This window comes from Trachypithecus francoisi, unplaced genomic scaffold, assembly GCF_009764315.1.
Source record: "Trachypithecus francoisi isolate TF-2019V2 unplaced genomic scaffold, Tfra_2.0 Lachesis_group15, whole genome shotgun sequence".
Taxonomy (NCBI): domain Eukaryota; kingdom Metazoa; phylum Chordata; class Mammalia; order Primates; family Cercopithecidae; genus Trachypithecus; species Trachypithecus francoisi.
Genome location: NW_022681460.1, coordinates 54904279 through 54914027, shown reverse-complemented (window position 1 = coordinate 54914027; position 9749 = coordinate 54904279). Strand labels below are relative to the sequence as shown.

Below are 9749 nucleotides of genomic sequence, written 5' to 3'. Positions count from 1 at the left end.
GTTTCACTCTTGTTGCCCAGGCTGGAGTGCAATGGTGTGATCTCGGCTCACTGCAACCTCTGCCTCCCCGGTTCAAGCGATTCTCCTGCCTCAGCCTCCCAAGTAGGTGGGATTACAGGCGTGCGCCACCACGCTCAGCTAATTTTGTATTTTTAGTAGAGACAGGGTTTCTCCATGTTGGTCACGCTGGTCTTGAACTCCTGATCTCATGTGGTCTGCCTGCCTCGGCCTCCCAAAGTGCTGGGATTACAGGCATGAGCCACGGCACCAACTACATTACTTTTTAAGGACAAAATGAATGAGTTCATATATCAGAACATAAAAACGAATTTGTTTCTTTGTTTTTAATCTATTTTCGACACCATAATGTGAGATTAAATTTCAGTCTACGTTTTTGCTGTGGTTTGAATGTGTCCCCCAAGGTCATGTGTTGGAAACTTGATGCCCCGATGCAGTGGTGTTGGGAGGTGTGCCCCTACGCTTCGAAGTATTTGGGTCATAAGGGCACCACCCTCATGAATGGATTAATGCCATTACTGTGGGAGCGGGTTCCTTATTTTAAAAAAAAAACAATTTTTGCCCTCTTTTCTCTCTCTCTCCCTGAGTGTGGAAAAACTCAAACTGTTTTTTCTGTGCCCTCACACAACAGTCATCAACATGGAAGACTTTTGTGATCAAATGTGTGGAGGTTTTTTTTCCACACACCAAGTAAGCAATCACTTTTGCAGCAGACACCATCTGGGTGTCCTCAAATTCAATTCTGACACTATCTACTTGGAGATAGTTGAGCTCCCACAGGTTGAGGGATCAGTCCCCAAGACTTCCCCCACTTCAGACACCAGTCACTAGTCTGGGCCTACAGAACTTCTGACTGACCAGCTCTGGGCTCTGACAACCCTCTCTTTGAGTATGATTCATTTGCTAGGATGGGTCTCAGGACTCAGGGAAACGCTTATGTTTACCAGTTTATTATAAAGAATGTTACAAAGGATGCAGATGGAGAGGCACATGGGTTGAGGTATGGGGGAAGGAACACAGAGCCTCGGTCCCCTCCCTGAGTGCACCACCATCCAGGAACCTCCAGGTGTTCAGCTTTCTGGAAGCTCCTTAAACCCTGTCTTCTTGGAACTTTATGGAAACTTCACTAGATAGGCATGATTGACCACCATTTGGAAATGAGACTGGACAAAAAGGGTACGCTCTAACACTAACAGACTGAGTAGGGAAACTCAGCAAGGCCTGCCTGTTCAGGCCTTGAGTCACAGGGACCCATATTCGTCTTGGGGTCCCTTGCAGGATTCCTTCCTCCAGGGTATGGGGCAGAACCGCTTCTGAATTGAGGGTGTTATGACCTACAGTCAGACCAGGTAGGCCTGAGAATTTCTTTATGACCAGCTTCAAAACAGAAAGGCAAGAGAAGAGTCCTGAGTTGGGGAGGGAAAGAAGTAAGTGAAAGAGGGCAAAAGAAGGTTAGAGAGAGAGATTCTGTTTTCTGAGGCCCAAAGTGCCTCAACATTATAACAAGAGCTATGGGGGTTATGAGCCAGGAGCTTTGGATGCACAACTATCTATTTACATATATATATATATATATATATATATATAATGTGTATTGCCCTTCCACTATGGAATGATGGAGCAAGAAACTCCTTGCCAAATGCCAGTTCCTCAATCTTGTACTTCCCAGCCACAGAGCTGTGGGCCAATAAATTTGTGTCCATGATGAGTTACCCAGTCTATGGTATTACATTACAAGCAGCACAAAATGAACTATTACACTGCCTCTTGTGAGGTTTTTTCAGAGGGCAAAGGGGAAGTTTTCTGTTAGCCCCTATGCAAGCCTCTCTTGAACCCCTGGTAATAGGCTTGTTTACCTTGATACCAGGAAAGTTGGGAAAGCACCAAAATCCACATGTGGCATGTGCCCAAGCTGACTTCCAGGGGTTCATGCTACAAGACCTAAAGTTCTTATGAGATTGTCTAAAACAAAAAAAGGTCAGGAAGGCTGATGGTGGTTCCATGTGTGCTAAATGTGTCTATACAGGATCAAGTTTGTTTTCCTTATCAAGGAGCAGAAAATCAGTAAAGTGTTGAGAGCACAAGCACAGAATCAAAAAGCTAAATTTAAAAAGTGCAGCTTTTTGAGTAATAAATCAAAAGGCTAAAAAAATTTATCAAATTTGTTCTAGCATAGTGAGAGACAAATGAACAATACCCATTATTCTTTATACTCTTTGGTAATTAAAAAAGATTTCTCAGCCGGGCAAGGTGGCTCATGCCTGTAATCCCAGCACTTTGGGAGGCTGTGGCGGGTGGACCACCTGAGGTCGAGAGTTCAAGACCAGCCTGGCCAACATGGAGAAACCCTGTCTCTACTAAAAATATAAAATTAGCTGGGCGTGGTGGCACATGCCTGTAATCTCAGCCACTCGGGAGGCTGAGTCAGGAGAATCACTTGGTGGAGGTTGCAGTGGGCAGAGCTTGCACCACTGCACTCCAGCCTGGGCGACAAGTAAGATTCCATCTCAAAACAACAACAACAATGAAAAAACAACAACAACAAAAACAACTTTTCAAAAAAGTACTTACAGCTTGGCATGGTGGCTCACACCTGTAATCCCGATATCTTGGGAGGCCAAGGCGGGGCGATTGCTTGAGCCCAAGAGTTCAAGACCTGCCTGGGCAACACAATGAGACCCCTTCTTTATTAGAAAAGAAAAGGCCGGGCATAGTGGCTCATGCTTGATATCCAAGCACTTTGGGAGGCCGAGGCAGATGGATCACATGAGGTCAGGAGTTCAAGACCTCCCTGGCCAACATGCTGAAACCCCGTCTGTACTAAAAAATACAAAAATTAGCCGGGCATGGTGGCACATGCCTATAGTCCCAGCTACTCGGGAGGCTGAGGCAAGAGAATTGCTTGAACCCGGGAGGCGGAGGTTGCAGCGAACCAAGATTGCACCACTGCGCTCCAGCCTGGGCGACAGAGTTAGACTTCATCTAAAAAATAAAATAAAATAACTTCTAAATATTATATAACCTTTTATTAGTTATAATGATCATATATTACCTCTGTATTTCAAAAATCGTTTCTAAATATTTAAAAAATTAATCTCAAATAGAACTAGAACCAAGATGCCCTCTTTCCAAGTAATCACCACACTCAGCCCTCAGTCTAGGCTTCAGTGAACTAATTAAGCAAATACTTAGAGCCACCTCCAGCTGCTGCAGTTTGAACATTAAACTCAGACTCTCTAGTTAAAGCCTTGTATTGGTAAAATTTGCCCAGTTCAGTGTTACATTGCATATTCCTTCAACACTTCAATGCATTCCCATAAGTTCCCTAGGTTCCTATTAATACCAGCTTGCAAGATTTTGCAATTATTTTGGTATGTAAAGCCTTATCTACTTGGAACACATATTTTAATTTTCTCCCCAAGGCACTCTGGGAGTGAACTAGTTTATAGAGGCAGGCAGGAATGGTTGGGGTGGGTCTTCAGGAGAACAGGCATCCTCTTGCAAGTTTACTGCCTTAGGAAAGGTTAAAACAAGGGAAACCAGTTTCCTAAGACAGTGAAGGAGTTTTCACTGGCAAGGGAGGGTCAAGGGAATTTGGGGGTATAAGATTCCCAGCTTCGCCTGAGTCCACCTAGATATTCCCAACCCATGTCTAAGAGTTTACCTCCTTCCCAATACCCTCATCTTAACATGAAAGACTTGATGAAGTTGTATGTTGTGTCATAATTCTATAATCTGCAAAATTAAATTTGGGGCTTTGTCTGCCAGGCAGTTGCAAGAAATCAGTTCTTTTTTTTTTAGTTTAATTTTATTGAAAATTAATGATTTATGGTTGTATATATGAAGAGATCGGCTCTTTTAACGTTATTGTGGAACTTCTCTGGGTCTGTATTCTTTGAACTGAGAGTTCAACTCCATGTCATTTTCTTATTTTTATTTTTTATTTTTTGATAGTATTTTGCTCTGTCCCCAGGCTAAAGTTCAGTGGCATGATCACAGCTCACTGCAACCTCAATCTCCCAGGCTCAAGCGATTCCCCCCACCTCGGTTTCACAAGTAGCTGGGACTACAGGTGCACCACCATGCCTGGCTAATATTTTAAATTTTTTTGTAGAAATAGGGTCTTGCCATGTTGCCCAGGCTGGTCTTAAACTGACGGGCTCAAGCAATCTTCTTGCCTTGGCCTCCCAAAGTGCTAGGATTACAGGCATTAGCCACTTGGCAACATTTTCTTATTCTTACTGAAATATTCTTCTATTCTCCAGTGCTCCTAGAAGAAATCATCTTTTGTTTGTTTGTTTAGAAAGTGTAAAGAGGTTTTTTTTTTTTTTAAATTGTGTATATGTAACATTAGGCAAAATTATTTAAAGTCAATAAATTTTTATTCAAGGAATTCCATGTTGTGATTTGTTCCACTGTCCATCAAGGTCACTTTAGATTCTCTAAAGAGCTGGAGTCAAAAGATTTATCTTCGAGTTAGCCCTTTTTAATGAAACTAATGCTAATTTTAATCCAGTTGTCCTGTCAGCCCATAATTCTTTTATTTTGGTTTCTGTCATCTCCTTTTAATATGGATATACCGATGAAGACTTCAAAATTCATCAAGAATCTTTGGGATCTAATTTCTTCAACTAATTTAGGGTCCTTTTTACTGTAGGTGGTGGATCTGCCTGGTTCTCAATTTGACACCCTCTCTTATGAATGAGTTCAAATCATATTTATTCCTAAGCAATCACACTCAGAATAGTACAGATGTGTGGAATACGCCAATACCTTTAACTTCAAACATCATGTTCTCAAGAAAAAAGCCTTTAAAACAAAAAGCCATTGTATATATCATGTCAACATGAAATTGGAATGCAAAATTAATACTGCTAAGAATTTCCCTCATATCCCATGCTGTTTAATTATCTCTTCTACAGTCCTAAATCAATCTTTTTTTAAGAGACAGGGTCTTTGTTACCCAGGCTGGAGTACAGTGGTGCCATCAAAGCTCAGTGCAGCCACCAACTCCTGGGCTCAATCCTCTTGCCTTAGCCTCCCCTTCCTGAGTAGCTGCAACTACAGGTACATGCCCTAATATTCAGCTAATTTTTAAATTTTTGTGGAGACAAGGTGTTTGTTACTTTCTTGCCCAGGCTCGTCTTGAACTCCTGGCTTCAAGCAATATTCCCACTTTGGTATGGAGATTACAGGCTTTAGCCACTGTGCCTGGCCTGGAAACAACCTTTATGGCTATCAATACTCCATCAGTTAACTGTCTCAGGTATCATAATATCCCTTTTTTTTTTTTTTTTTTTTGAGACGGAGTCTCACTCTGTCACCCAGGCTGGAGTGCAGTGGCCGGATCTCAGCTCGCTGCAAGCTCCGCCTCCCAGGCTCACGCCATTCTCCTGCCTCAGCCTCCCGAGTAGCTGGGACTACAGGCGCCTGCCACCTCGCCCGGCTAGTTTTTTGTAGTTTTTAGTAGAGACAGGGTTTCACCGTGTTAGCCAGGATGGTCTCGATCTCCTGACCTCGTGATCCGCCCGTCTCGGCCTCCCAAAGTGCTGGGATTACAGGCTTGAGCCACCGCGCCCGGCCAATATCCCTTCTTAAATGTATCAAAACTCATACTGAACAATGAGTTCTGGGTTGCAAAAGAGGATTTATTTTTTGCACCTATCCATAAGTCTTTGTCCACAAGTTAAACAAAAACATACATAAGTGCGGTTTTGTTGTTGTTGTTGTTTGTTGACACGGAGTCTCGCTCTGTCGCCCAAGCTGGAGTGCAGTGGCACGATAGCTCACTGCAACCTCCGCCTCCCAGATTTAACTGCCTCAGCCTTCTGAATAGCGGGGATTACAGGTGCTTGCCATCACACATGGCTAATTTTTGTATTTTTAGTAGAGACGGGGTTTCACCATGTTGGCCAGGCTGGTCTCGAACCCCTGACCTCAAGTGATCCACCTGCCTCAGCCTCCCAAAGTGCTGGGATTACAGGCTTGAGCCACCGCGCCCGGCCGACAAGTTCTTGAATTCTCAAAGTCTTGCCCTTTTCAAGCTCTTCATTCCAAACAAACACAGCTCGTATTTTCAGGAATCATAATGTCATCATCCTATGATGTAATGGTTAGTTGTGTTGACTTCACAAGGCTATAGTACTCAGTTAATCAAAAACTAATTTAGGTGTTGCTAGAAGGAAATTTGCTGGCTGGGTGCGGTGGCTCTTGCCTGTAATCTCAGCACTTCGGGAGGCCGAGGCAGGCAGATCACAAGGTCAGGAGTTTGAGGCTAGCCTGACCAACATGGTGAAATTCTGTCTCTACTAAAAAAAATACAAAAATCAGCCGGGCATGGTGGCGTGCACCTGTAATCCCAGCTACTCAGGAGGGTAATGCAGGAGTATTGCTTAAACCGGGAAGGTGAAGGTTGCAGTGAGCTAAGACTCTACCACCACACTCCAGCCTGGGTGACAGAGCAAGACTCCATCTTAAAAAAAAAAAAGGAAATTCGCTGAAGGAATTTTGTAGATAGGATAAGCATCTACAGTTGACTTTAAGTAAAGGAGATTATGATCCATTAATTATCTGGGTGGACCTTATTCAATCAGTTGAATGCCCTAAGAGCAAAGTGGAAGTTTCCATAAGAAAGAAGAAATTTCTTTTTTTTTTTTTTTGAGACGGAGTCTCGCTCTGTCACCCAGGCTGGAGTGCAGTGGTGCAATCTCGGCTCACTGCAACCTCCGCCTCCCAGGTTCACGCCATCCTCCTGTCTCAGGCTCCTGAGTAGCTGGGACTACAGGCGCCCGCCACCATACCCGGCTAATTTTTTGTATTTTTAGTAGAGACAGGGTTTCACCGTGTTAGCCATTGATGGTCTTGATCTCCTGACCTTGTGATCCACCCGCCTCGGCCTCCCAAAGTGCTAGGATTACAGGCGTGAGCCACCACGCCTGGCCTTTAGAAAGAAGAAATTCTAACCTTGGGCTACAGTTTTAGCTTTTGCCTGAGTTTCCAGCCTAAGAGCCTGCCCAAGGTTTCAGACTTGCTTAGCCAGCCCCCACAATTATGAAAGGTAACAAACAATTCCTTGCAATAAATTTGTAAACTTACACACACACACCACACACACGCACACACCACACCGCCACCCCCCACCACCGCTACTAGTTCTTTGTCTAGTAGAATCCTAATTGATATGCATGCCATGCATTCAGAGATAGCTACATAATTTGCTTGGTGCATGCCAAAGTGAAAATGTAAGGACCTTGTACAAAAAGCAGAAAAGAAATGCAATTAAGATACTAAAATATAAAGCATGGTTTTTTGTTTGTTTGTTTGTTTTTGGTTTTGTTTTTTGAGGCAGAGTCTTGCTCTGTCACCCATGCTGGAGTGCAGTGGCGTGATCTCAGCTCACTGCAACCTCTGCCTACCGAGTTCAAGCAATCCTCCTGCCTCAGCCTCCCAAATAGCTGGGACTACAGGCATACGCCACCACACCGATCTTATTTTTGTATTTTTAGTAGAGATGAGGTTTCACCATATTGGCCAGGCTGGTCTTGAACTCCTGACCTCGTGATCCACCTGCCTCGGCCTCCCAAAGTGCTGGGATTACAGGTGTGAGCCACTGCACCTGGCCGGCATTTTTCTTTAGAAATATTTTGTTATTTATAAAATAAAAAATATTTTATTATTTTTATGTTGCTCAGGGTGGAGTGCAGTGGTGCAATTATGGCTCACTGTAGCCTCAACTTCCTGGGCTCAAGTGATCCTCCCACCTCAAGCCTCCTGCCTCGCTGGGACTAAAGGCAAGCACCAGCATGCCTGGCTAATTTTTGTATTTTTATAGAGGCTGGGTTTCACCATGCTGCCCAGGCTGGTCTCAAACTCTTGGGCTTACGAGATCCTCCTACAGTGGCCTCCCAAAATGCTGGGATTACAGGCATGAGCCACTACACCCAGCCTACTTGGGATACTTTTTCTAAAAAGATTTAACCGTACATTTACATCATTTCATATAAGTCTTAATTTAATTGTAAATGTTAATTTATACAATGGCATTTAATGTTTCCTCTGACAGTTTCTGTAACTTGTAGATGTCAGTCATGTAAGAAATTAAAAGTGGCTTCATGTATATAATCCAGGATATCTGTTTATGCATTCTACTGTATATTCAATTAAAAGGAAAAAATTAATTTCAGATTTGTCTTCCTCATTAATATTTTTTTCACCTGAGTTCCACATGAAAAGTGTTCTTTTCTGTTAAATGCGACAATCTTTAAAATCAGTTTTGTTGTTGTTGTTGTTGTTATTGTTTGAGACAGAGTCTCGCTCTGTCACCCAGGCTGGAGTGCAGTGGCGCGATTTCGGCTCACTGAAACCTCCGCCTCCCAGGTTCAAGTGCTTCTCTTGCCTCAGCCTCCTGAGTAGCTGGGATTACATGCATTCGCCACCATGCCCGGCTAATTTTTGTATTTTTAGTAGAGACAGGGTTTTGCCATGTTGGCCAGGCTGATCTCCAACTCCTGACCTCAGGTGATCTGCCAGCCTCAGCCTCCCAAAGTGCTGGGATTACAGGTGTGACTGGCCTTGCCCAGCCCCCGCCCCCCACCTTTTTTTTTCTTTTTTGAGATGGAGTTTTGCCCTTTGTTGCCCATGCTGGAGTGCAAATGGTGCGCTCTAGGCTCACCACAACCTCCGCCTCCTGGGTTCAGGCGATTCTCCTGCTTCAGTCTCCCGAGTAGCTGGGACTACAGACATTCGCCACCATGCCCGGCTAATTTTGTATTTCTGATAGAGACGGGGTTTCTCCATGTTGGTCAGGCTGGTCTCAAACCTCATGTGATCCATCCGCTTTGGCCTCCCAAAGTGCTGAGATTACAGGAGTGTGCCACTGCGCCTGGCCTAGGTATTTCTTCATAGCAACACCAGAACAGCCTAACACAGTCAGTTGTGTGAAGATTGGGTTATCTAGGAAGTAGCTGTCAAGGAGTTAGGAGGAAAGTTGACTTTTTTGGTGACAATGCTTGTGAAAGATGAGTGGTGAAACATGAGTAGACAGGGACAGCCTTCAGATTTTGTCATTCTCTGAGAAAGGAAGTAGCTTTCTTTTCTTTTCTTTTGTTTTTTTGAGACAGTCTCACTCTGTCACTCAGGCTGGTGCAATGGCGTGATCCTGGCTCACTGCAAGCTCCACTTCCTGGGTTCACGCCATTCTCCTGCCTCAACCTCCCGAGTGGCTGGTACTACAGGCACCTGCCACCATGCCTGGCTAATTTTTTGTGTTTTTAGGAGAGATGGAGTTTCACCGTCTTAGCCACAATGGCCTCGATCTCCTGACCTCGTGATCCACCCACCTCGGCCTCCCAAAGTGCTGGGATTACAGGCCAGAGCCACTGTGCCCAGCCTGGAGAAGCTTTCATCTAGGTATCATAAAAATACTAAACTTGGCCAGGCAAGGTGGCTTATGCCTGTAATCCCAGCACTTTAGGAGGCTGAGGCAGGAGGATCACCTGAGGTCAGGAGTTTGAGACCAGCCAGGCCAACATGACAAAACGCCATCTCTACTAAAAATACAAAAACTAGCCAGGCATGGTGGCACATGCCTGTAATTCCAGCTACTCAGTCTAAAAAAGAAAGACAAAAAAATTATCCTCCCTCCTTCCATCCCTCCCTTCCAAGAGGTGACAACATGCTAGCAGCCCTCACTCTTGGCACGCCTCCTTGGCCTCCGTGTCCTCTCTGGCGCC

The 9749-nt window shown here is 44.4% G+C and overlaps 1 non-coding gene across 1 annotated transcript; it reads right to left on the bottom strand.

The window, feature by feature from the left end:
• Window positions 1-5601: 5601 nt before the first annotated feature.
• LOC117098174 lies at window positions 5602-5729 on the bottom strand. The gene has a single exon (XR_004443228.1). It is a non-coding gene; the product is annotated as a small nucleolar RNA SNORA40 (small nucleolar RNA).
• Between the last annotated feature and the right edge of the window lie 4020 nt (window positions 5730-9749).